Raw genomic sequence first — 12,066 nt, forward strand, 5'->3', positions numbered from 1 at the left:
CAAGAACCTTAATCTAGTCCAGTGGTGACTTTTTTTATTTTTTTAAAGGCACTACATATTTATTTTTTAGTATATAAACTCCCCTCCACCCTAATCAAGCCTCCGCGTATCATGAATGCGCATACCACACTTTAAGAACAGGGGCGTGGGCAAGGGGAGGGCTGGAGGGGGGCTTAGACTCCGAAATTAACGAATTTTTTATTCTTAATAGAAACTTAATATTTGAATTTTTTTTTCAGAATATTTAATATATGATATTTAATTATATTTTTCCAATTTTTTTACAAAAAATTTAATATTTGAAATTTTTTTTCAAAAAATTTTATATTTAAAGTTCAATTTTTTGTGAAGAACTTTGGATTTTTTTTCTAAAAAATTTAATTTTTCATATTTTTTTCCAAAAAAATGTAATTTTTGGATTTGTTTTTTAAATTCTAAAAACCAAGCCCACTCCCCCAAAGTATAATCCTGCAGACGCCCATGTAGAACCACTGTTTGAAGTATGATTAACTTTTTTTTTTTGGGGAAGAGTTCACTAAAGCAAAGCCTTTTGCAACAAATAGGCACGGTGGTAGTGTGTACCTCAGTTAAAAAATATAAATAATACCTCCAACACGTGAAATTGAGCCAATAATTCATAATATATATTAGTTATACGTTTCAATGTTACTCTTAATGGACTTTGAGTTTGACACGCCTGTCGTAATTTATTCTATTAATATTATGGAGATTCTGAGAAGGATCTTGCTAAAAGTTATTCAGATATTGCAATATTTATGACCTAAGTATTTTTTTAGGAAAATCAGCCTTAGCGTCAGGCCTATTAAGACAGAAATTTTTCAATCGTGCCACTTGAAAAAATGGGATATCAGTCAGGAAATTTGATGTAATATAAACTTTTATTTTCAAAAGGGTTACAGTTGTTGTCATAATGTCAAAATTCAGAATATCTAATAAAAGGAAAATAGGGTCATCCAATTTATTTTGCATGAATTAAATTTTAAAAGATGTTAAAAAACTTCCTACATATGACCCTACTTAGTGTGCTTTTTCGACAATTCTATATGGTAAAATTTCTTATTGTACTTCATTATAATAAATATGATTCATTTAGCAGCCAAAAATCTACAATCAGAATTCGTTTTTGATTGTTAAAAATGGAGATCAAATTTAGTCATACATATTTTGGTTTTTCTATCAAAATATGTACAACCTATTTTTGTATCTATATTGTTTCATTCTTCAAGTATGAAATCAAATGAATAAAATTAGAGAAATACATTTATACCTATACATTAGTATTAGATTAAAATATTATTCAAACTCGAAAAAAACTCGACTTTAAAAGGTGACAATTTTCTGTAAGTTACTCGATCTCGCCAATTTTTTTTTTTTTTTGGAAATTCCACTTTACTTGAATTATAATAAACATTACTCCAAATATTCGATATTGTAGTAAAAAAGAGAAACTCCATTGCGACATAATTTGGCATATTGTCCTAACAAGAACTTGACTCGAGGTAGAACTCAAAAACACGAACTTGAATTTTTTTACTTGAATACAATACTATTTATAAATAATCACCAAAATTTGATTAATGACGACAAAAAATAAGAAATTAACTAAAGGATTTATAAATTTGTATAAACGACAGGGTGAGTCCCACCCAAGACTCCTTTATTCGTCAAAATTAAAAAAGTTATAAATTAATATATATTATAATACAGGTAATTATAGGTACAGTGTGCAGGAGCAAAATTTTCCTTACGATTTAATTGCATTCTAATGCATTTTTTTATTAAGATGTTGCGTTTTTTAATCGTGTAATTACGTCATAAATGAGCATTGTTTTAATGCAGTTTTTGTTTTGAATCGCCCACCAAATCATTGATTAGAAGGTAAAAAGGTGCCGTGTATCCGGCTTGCTTAACCCATATATAGCACAATCAGAAATCGCTGCCATCTTCGCGGTCAATATAAGGACCGTCCGCAATATCGATAATGACAAAGGGACGTCCAGTGCTTCAGGAAGTTGAGTTCTGCTATTAAAGCTCTGCTGATTTGAGACCAAGGACATGTGGCCACTGTCACCCCCAACTGATTACTTTTGATAGGGTGTCATCTACTGTATGCGTCAAAAGTCCTTGTACACTTTTTACTTTATTAGAAATAAAGAGAAAACTAGGTTTAATATTAATGATACAAAAAAATTTATTAAAAAGGAGATGAAATATATTGGAATTTCTATTATTTTTCAAAAAATAAGAAATCTGCCGCAATACAGAGCTCCAGGTGGGTTTGAAACGTACGACAGACTACCTTGAGTGTGTCTGCCGGAATGTTGAATCATTTCTCCTCCACCTTGGCCTTCATGACCTCAACGCTGCACTTTTTTGACAGCCCTAGACTTGAGGGCCAAATCCTCTTTAATGATGCGATGGAATTTGTCACGAGGGTTTGTATCTATCTTCGCCTTCACAATCCTTATGAGGCTCTCTGTGCGAACGGATTTTGGTCTTCCCATCCTGTGACGATCGAAAAATGATTCGGTTTCATTGAAGAACTTCTTGGCGTTCTATACAGTGGGCCTACTGATCTGAAAGTGATGTGCAATCCCCGAGGAATTGTCAGCGGCTTTGATGTGCGCAACGATTTTTTGACGAAGTTTTTCTATTACTGTATTTTGGAACTCCTGAAAGACCCACAGCTGATTTTTTTTTTTTTTTTCAATAAACACCTAATTAAAAGGAAACTGTTTTTTTTTTGTTTTGTTATTTCTCCCTTTTTATAAAACTTGCGAAATTTTAACATTATCATCTGTATATCAAGTGCACAAGGGCTTATGGTGCATTTGGTAGGGCATAACAAATGCAGTCCCACACGGAAATGTGGATGACTTGAAGTCTACCATCTCCAAAGTGTGGGCCAACTACCCTGATGACAAAATTGTCAAAGACTGTACCAGCTTCAGGCACCGTTGGAGGCTGTAATTGCTTCAAAAGGAGGTCATATCGACTAAGAAGCAGCCTCTGTGATTTGCCAACAATTTTTTTAAATTAGTTAATAAAGTTTTGAGTTTTTGAAGCAAAATTTCTTCTGCACCGTGTTCATAATCCAATTTTTCCTCCAAATTCATGAATAACATAATCCAATTTGAGTCTCTAAACAAAACTCTTGAATTGAACTTCTTAGATATGAGCTAAGATGCATTTATAGAATACGTCAAGGAAAGCTATATACTTCCTTGAATACGTGCATATGTACATAACATTATATATAAAAGTTAAAAAGAGGAAACAACTCTCGAACGTTGATCTTTAATGCAATTAGGATCATATTTCATACAATTTCAAAATTGTTATTTAATATTAAAAAAAAAAAATCCTCTCAAGTGTAGAGTCAAAGGAATACATCATCTTATTTTGGGGTCATCCAGACTTGTCAAGTTGCAAAAAGGAACTATCTACAAAGTTTGTAGAAGATTATGAGTACACTGAACCATACACAGAGGTGTCTGGGTTGTAGTCCCCCCCCCCAATTAAGGAATTTTTGTTTTTTTCCAAAAAAAAATATTTTTTTGTGAATAACTATGAATTTTGAATTTTTTTCTACAAAATTTAATATTTGAAATTGAATTTTGGATTTTTTTTCAAAAAATTTAATTTTTTGTGACTAGCTGTGGATGATTGATTTTTTTTCACCCAAAAATTTAATTTTCTGTGAAAAACTATGAATGCTTGAAATTTTTTGTTAATATCTATGGATTTATCAATTTTTTTCCAAAATTTTTAATTTATGCATTTTTTTTCAAAAACTAAGCCTTGCTGCCGCCCCTGATACATATTATGTGATGGGTTAACACTAAAACAACATTCAACAAAAATCAAATAAATTATAATTGTCCATTTAATTTTTTTAACCAATAACAGTTCATCGACGTATGTCAGTCAATTAGAGGCTTTTCCTTCAAATATCTGAGAGGATTGGAGATATTCAAAATTATTAGCTATAGTTTGAGAACCTTAATGTAGTTAATGAAACTGAACTTGGTCAGAATTTAGTCTTCCAGTTAAATTCTACCAATTTATAAATATTTCTTTTAAATTTGTACAACTGTATGTGCAATTTCTGGCACCGAAAAAGGTTAATCAGAATAATTGGTTGTTACAACTTTACGATAATTGGTTGTTGAATACAAATCAATACTCAATTTTGTGAAAAATATTCTAGCTTGCTTTTGTGTTGACGAGCTATATATGGTATTATAACCAGTCATTTACGGAATAATCCTAGCCTACCATCTCACTCAACCTAGTATATTTTAAACAAGCCTACTTAGGTTATCTTAGCTTACCATTTATGAAGATTATTATTATAATACAAAAATAAGGTCTTTGATCATGGACCCGCGTACGCGCCTCAAGGAAAAATAAGTCAATACGATGAATTCCACAACGCCCGAACTCAGTTTGATATATAACACCATCGTGTGTGTACGGGACGTGTGTTTCTATAAACGTGTGTAAAATATAAAGTTATTATTTATTTCTTTTTTACAAATGAATAAACAATGTGAATTAGTGGCAAAAATTATATTTTAATTATCAAAAAAAAAAAAAAAAAAAACTAAAAAAAAACAACTAAAATCCTTAAAAAGATATTAATTAATAAAAAAATATTTACACCACTCTTCATAAAATGTTTCCTAATGCATATTTAACGTTCAATCCTCGAAAAATGAGAAGATCTACAACGAATGAGAGGAATCACGTCAATTTTCAAGGTAAGAACAAAATGATAAGATAATGATGACATAAAAAATAACAGAAATTATAATATCATAATAATGATAAAAGACAAAAAATCGTCAAATGAGATCAAGATTTCTAATTTCGAAATATTTCATCTATTAAATAAATAACGTAATTTCGAAATCATTTGTTTTTTTATAAGTAGTTGGCTAAAGAGGTCATTTCAGTGTTAAAGGATTTTGCGTTTATTTTTTTCCTGGTTATTATTTTATATTACTACTATGTCTTCATTTTTAAGAATTTCATAATATATCAACAAAAACTCACTTGATATGTACCAACATATCATTGGAAGAGGAAAGGCCTGTTTCAAAATAAAATCGGGAGAAACCGGTGTTATAAGAGACTCTATGATATAAATATGAAGTTTAATATTGTATCTCTGATTTGCAAAACTTTTTGATTACAAATGTCCGTTTTCTAATTGGATAATTATGATTGATTCGTAGCAAAATTACTTAGTCAATCGTTGATAAAGGCCAGTTTATCTCTTATCAGACAATTATAATCAGAACCGCCTTAGACTAATGATAGGCCACAAGGCTGAGAAGATTTGATGGCTCTAACAGGTTATACATTGCAAAAATACACATTTTTAGCTCACTAGTGGGTCCTTAAACTTGGTAGACCCCTGCCCTTCAGCCCAGATTAGCTTTTTTATTAGAACAGTCCTGAGGATAATGCAAGAGCAATTCAGCTTCTCCTAGCTTACGAATTAGGAGCTGGTCACTCTAATAAATCCACTATACCTTTTTTTCTAGTCTGAAGTTAATTTTTTTTGTAATATACCTAAATACAAATTAAAATCTTCCCTAAAGTAGTGGAGCTTCCTGTAATTATATAATGGTACTTTGATAACTGTAGGGAAACCGGGGTTTGACATTTTTGACTTTGATTGAGGCTTTTAAATTTATCTTTGAGCTAAAAATCAAAAAAACAAATGATTTCATTTTTTTTGCTTATACTTCAGGTTTCTGAGATATTTAAGTTAATTTTTTTTTTTTGGACTTATATCTTTTAGGTTCATTTTTCATCACTAACTAATACTATTAGAAAATTAAATATTTGATTAATAAAACTCCGGTTTAAAAAAATGTTTATTTACAGTTTCTGAATAGAGCTCCAGATATTTCTTTTTAAGGCTGAAAATATGGGAAAATATTACTTTTCTTTATATCCTTATAACTTATTCATAGTAGTATATATTATTGTAAAATATTTAATACTTTTTTTTTCTTTTGAGTCTTTTTATCCTTCATCCAAGAAAAGAATTAATTCCTTATAATTTGTCAATAAATCCATAATTAATTTGCTATTTATCAAAATAAAAAAAATCCCACGATTAAGTATTTTTCCTCTCTTTCCCAGGTAAAGAAAAGTAAAAATTACTTATTTTCTTTTTTGAAAAATTAATATATATATACTTACAGTGTATTCGTTTAAGTAAGTCGTTTGCGGACTCTCAAATTCCTCGTTACAAGATCGTAAAATATAAAGAAAAAAATAAATAAGGAATATGTCAAAAGAGAGAAAATACTCACATAAATTTGTTACTTGTAAATTTTCCTGTCAAAAAATATGAAATAATGGTTTTAAAATTTCATTAATGAAAGTTTTTTTTCTTTTAAAAAAAATAAAATCAATTAACTTTTCCCATATCTTGAAAGATTTTCATTACTCTACAAGAATGAATAATGAGGCCTTTATCCCCAAGTGAATTACGAATCGGAAATTAGTATTTTTGTATCAAATTTGGTTTCCAAGCATTTCCAATCTTAATGAATTAAGTGTTTTTACGCTTATAAAAGGTTTGAGCCAATTTTTGAGTTAGTAAAAATTGCTCCTTAATTTACCCTTTTAATAAAAAGGTTTCTTTTGAGCATGAAACATATATTACTTTCGTTTGAAATGAGATCATTTTACTTTAAAACAGATGAAAAAACAATGATTTTATTAAATATCTGCAGAAAAAAATAACGAAAATGAGTTTTTTTCACCTTTACACTCCGTTTTTTTTCTTGATTGAATTGTCTCACTTTAGATGTAACCGTCTTTCTGAAGTTAACTATACATTATAGATGAAATAGTTTAATTTCATGCAGATTGAAGAACTTTTTTCGAACTCAAAAGTGAAGACGTCATACGCTGGTCTCTATTATTTTTTTGAATAAATTGATTTAAGACGAAAATATATTTTTATATTTTAGCTAAGTCCTCAGAATTTACCATACCTTAGCTTCGGCTGAATTGAGGCTACTGTTCAACTTATAAAAAGTGTAAATATAGACAAAAAATTACAATAACAAATATTCAAAAACATCATTATAATATAGTTGGAATGAAATATATTACAAGTTAATTATTTTTAACTTGTTGACTCGAGTTATCAATGTAATTGTGCCTAGTGTTGATTCAGTTCCTATTTATTCGGTCCAATCCAGTCTTAGAACCGGTCTTATAAGTTCTTTGGACTTTCTCACACAAACGCCTTAGTACGCCCAAATAGTTATCCTTGTTGACCGTTTGCCCCTTTGGAACGAATTAATGATGCACCAGACTGCAAATATCAAAGAAAACAATGGCATGTCTTCGACGATCTCACGGCCTTCCTTGACCGTTTTGTACTACTCATATGTACGTGTTTTTGATAAAACTGATTCACTAAAAGCTTTTTCCAACATTTTCAACGCGTCAGCGCATGAATTTACGTACGAAACTCAAAATTTACGACAAACTCTTTCTTCAATAATTTCGTTCATTGTAAAAATCGTGCAACACTGAGGTAGACTGACTTATTCAGCTGTTGCAAGTAAATCGGTATACAGATCGTGCTCAAACTTGGCATAATAATGAAAGACAGTGCTGCCAACCTAGAAAAAAAAATGTTTTTCAATCCCTTCATTGCAATTTAAATTAACAATTCCCGGTACTACTTTTTTACAGAATGTTCATTTTTTAGTGCATAATTTGAATTCAAATACATTTTTCGGTAATACTCCTTCAGATATAATTACATTCAACGATATCCATGTTAGCTGAGGAGTTTTTTGTTTAAAATTTTGAAAATTATGCTTTGAGTAAAAAATAGTTTTTAAGACATAAGTTGTAAGAATAACAAATGTGAGGAAGACGAATCTTTGCTACAATTTGTATATTAACATTTAAAAAATGTTAAAAACAATATATTAATCCCTTATTTGACTACTATTTGTTACTAGCGGTATTACCCGGGATTGTCTAAAGTAATTAGGCTTCGAAGAAAGTCATACATTGCTGTATTAATATAGAAGATTAATTCGACAAATCATCAGTGTTATTAGGCGTTTTTTATGAGTACACTCATCTTTAGTTACTTAATAATTAGGTGTTCACTCTAACAGTGCACATTCGATCGCACTGTTGTTTCTTAGATCAATTACCTACGCAGTCTCAAGATGCACTCAAAAATGACTGTACGTAGTACAGTCATACACATATGTACATACAAACAGATAAACTTTACTTTATTAATGTACAGGATGCGCAAGCTATATACCACCACTTTGGTGCGCTCTCTTGAGAAAAAGGGGCACTTACGCAGATTTTTTTTTGTTAGATAGCTTATCCAAACTGGTAGCAGTTTAAAAAAATGCAATCAATTGACGAATTCATTGTTCCAAATATTTGGAAAAGGCACGGAGCCCTCCTTAGAATCCACGCCGGGAGCAACAACATAACAATTGATCGAACCAAGATGAATCCCTAAATCGACATAGTTGCAAATGAGAGGACTTACATATAGTAGAAGGACTCGACTCGCTTGCTCACATAGAATAAAAAGTATCAAATGGCTCCAACACAATTTTGAGGACTTCATCTCGCCGAACTTTTGGCCTTCAAACTGGCTGTATCTGAATTTGATGGATTTTTGTTTGTGGGACGTGATTGAATGACAAACCAACCGAATCCCCTGCAACACCAAAGACGAAATTATTAGTGGGATCAATAAGGAATTCGAGGATTTCCCAAGGGACCATGTTGGGAGGACTTGCTTGCACTTTCAGCCTCATATAGAGACTGCAATTGAGGGCGGAGGTGGTTTTATTGAATAAAATAAATCAGAATCATTAGGCTTTCAGAATCAGGTTTTTTTTTAATAATTTGATAACTGGTTGAAGAGAAAATTGCGCACCCTGTAGATTGTAAAACATAAAAGAAAAATTGAATCATACGGGGAATGGAAAAATGCCATCTTTATTCCAGATAGCTAAATAGAGTTCCATGACTCTATGTATAAAAAATTTACGTTGTTTCTAACATTTAAATTGCAAGAGTTGCCATATTTCTTCATTCTTCAACAAACTACATAACTATATACATAGAAAACTCTCAAATAATGCAAAAGTATGTAACTATATTATACGTATACAGTATAGAAGTAAATACCTTAGGCATTATTATGATGATGTTGATAGCAAAAGTTAGCAAGCAAGCAATGGCTTTAAAAAAAATAACAATAGTCTATCTAATTAATAACTTCAACTACAGAAATAAAAATAATAAATACTTTGTATTTAAATATAAAAAAAAGAAGTTAAATTCCATGAGTTATGTAGTTTATTTAATGGGTAATAATTACCCATTAAATTTGTCATTGTTTTCCCCCAATTATCTCTCAAAACTCACTTTTTACCAAGGGACAAAATATTGATGTTTCTCCACCATTCATTTATAATGACGGGGATCTCAAGGTTGAGTGAGGAAATCTCCTTTTTTTTGGCAATCCATGTCGGTGCCAAGAAGAAAGAACTTATTATATATTAGCAAAATACATAATTTTCAAATACATTCAATATATAAACTAATTACTTTTTCGTAAAATATGGTTTTTAAGTAAAATTATTTCTATATGATGTATTGTAGATATATGTACATATGTTTAGAAGAAGGTATTATTGATTTTACTTTTCATACATACTCAGAAAATGAGTTGTGCAATAGCTCATACTATGTTCTACTTATGGATATAGTAGAAAACTGGTACGAAAAATGGCAGATACTACCCCACAGCCAAATATATATATGTATATATTGTACAGTATTGAGACCATATGATATAATAATGAGAAGAGATAGAAACAAAGAAACGATTTCACTCATTGCCACCTACTCGATTCACAACATTTTTTATTTTATTTATATAAATAAAAAAATATAATAATAACAGTTTGACAACAATATGATATGCAAATCGAATGATGATTGTATAGGGTAGACATTCGACAATCCCTTTTAGAACAGGTTTTCACACGATGATAATGGAATTCTAAAGAGGTAAAAAGGGTTTTTAGTGGGGATAATTTATAATCTCCTAAGCACAAAAGGAAACTAAAATTAAGCTTGTATTATATTTGTTTTCTTCGACGAGTTTATAGCGACAAATTTTTATTATGAGCCTTTTGAAAGGATCACAAATTGCGCTATAAGGTACATTAAAAGAATGACCAATTCATGGCTTATATTTTAAAAGGAGAATGAACTGTCTCATAAATGACACGAAGTCTCTAAACAAATGTTATCATTCTTGGGTCTAACATCTAAATATGTCTATGACATATTTGGCTTCATGTATACATTTATATTTTTGTGATCATTCACCAAAAATCCTAAATCTTGTGTCTGCACCATATATTTAGCTGAGGAAAAGGGTGAATAGAAATAATTGTAATACACTGTTTAGTCCGGATTCTTTTATATTTAGTACAGTTTTTTATTAGTGCCATTGACAGATTCAATAATGTACATCCAAAGAAACCAATTAATTTTCCAGACTCTTTATGAGAGTGTTTTATCTTCAAATTCAAATGTCTAAATATTATATCTCTCAAACATAAACCATTTGTGAGGTGAAGTCAATGTTTCAATCTTTCCCACATCCATCTTTTTTTCTTAGAGTGTTGGATAGCTTAGCTTGATATAATAATAAGTAACATATTACCTATTACTCATTTGATAAAGTAACTTTGTCATATTACTTGTTACTATGTAATGTATATCTGGTCTTTTTTATTTCTTTATGCTCCGAGGCCAACGAAATTGACTGACAAAAGTGAGCCATCAATTTCAGGCACAAAAACAAAACAAAACAAAAAACATCATTACTGCCTCCCCTTCCCCTCATTTTCCTCCTTTTTGGGCAGTTTTAATTATCTCACGTAGTCCAGGTAATAATAAAATATGTAAACACAAATAGCAACATCAATTACCTTACCCAAACAAACTGCTACTATCGATGATACACCAATAGACACGGGTATGCCCAAATTTGCTACGATTATTCGACATACATATGTATCTCGTTTTGCAAGAGAAATTTCTCTTGCACAAAAAAATAAATAAAAATATTTTAAGAAGAAGAAAAACAAAAATCGCGTTTGCCAATTGCATTTTCATAATTATCCACAAGAAGAAGAGAGACTAAAAAAAAAAGAAGATTTTTCTACCTCAAAATATAACCACAGTGCAACAACATCAAATGTACATTGTACACTAGTCAAAACAGCAGACCCTTTTTTTATTTATTAAAAAAATAATCCTCAGTTCTTGTTATTTTTGACTTTCACTTTAAATCGTGGAAAAAAGTTTGTCAATTGGAGGCGGAGAGGCACAAAAAACAAAGCATAAACAACCAGGAGTCAGTCAAGCCCCTTTATATATGATTAACATACTATTGAAAATGATCCTCAAATTATTTATTAGTGTTGATACTTGGCCCGAGACCGAATTCCTCCCACCCCCCGTTTGGTTTTAAATGATATTTCCTTGACTTATCTGGGCTGAACCGGAATTTCCTTTTCTAAAAAAAGTCATAATAAGAATTTTATTTCTTTTCTACATTTTTTGTGTGGGATCGAACAAAACCATTTTTTTTTGTTTAATGGTTCAGATCCAACTTGCACCAAACTATTCAGGCCACAGTGTTACCTCACTAACCTAAAAATTTACCACCGTCGATGTTTCTTGATCGTTCTCCCTAATCAAGTATTTTGAACTTTAAAGGGTTGAATTCGAATTAGTGAACTATTCTGAGCAAGTATTGAACAATATTTCAATAGCTGGGAAATATTTGTCTACTTAGCAACTGATTTTGGTCCCTTTTTCTGTTGTTTTTTTTTCTTTAAAAAAAGGCTACCAAACGTAATATAAATAACTACGCACGGTCTTTTTTTTTTAGTTTTCCTCAAATTGGTTAGATGGATTTGCACAGATTAAATA

General features: G+C 30.5%; 1 protein-coding gene across 1 annotated transcript in view; it reads left to right on the top strand.

Annotated features, from left to right (window-relative positions):
* Positions 1-4,467: 4,467 nt before the first annotated feature.
* The window catches only part of LOC121129128 (uncharacterized), a 172,954-nt gene continuing 165,355 nt past the window's right edge, over positions 4,468-12,066 (top strand). The window contains exon 1 of the mRNA XM_071893486.1: positions 4,468-4,784. The gene's annotated coding sequence lies outside the window, so the exon portion shown is untranslated. The remainder of the gene's footprint in view (positions 4,785-12,066) is intronic.

This window comes from Lepeophtheirus salmonis, chromosome 14 (genome assembly GCF_016086655.4).
Source record: "Lepeophtheirus salmonis chromosome 14, UVic_Lsal_1.4, whole genome shotgun sequence".
Lineage (NCBI taxonomy): Eukaryota > Metazoa > Arthropoda > Copepoda > Siphonostomatoida > Caligidae > Lepeophtheirus > Lepeophtheirus salmonis.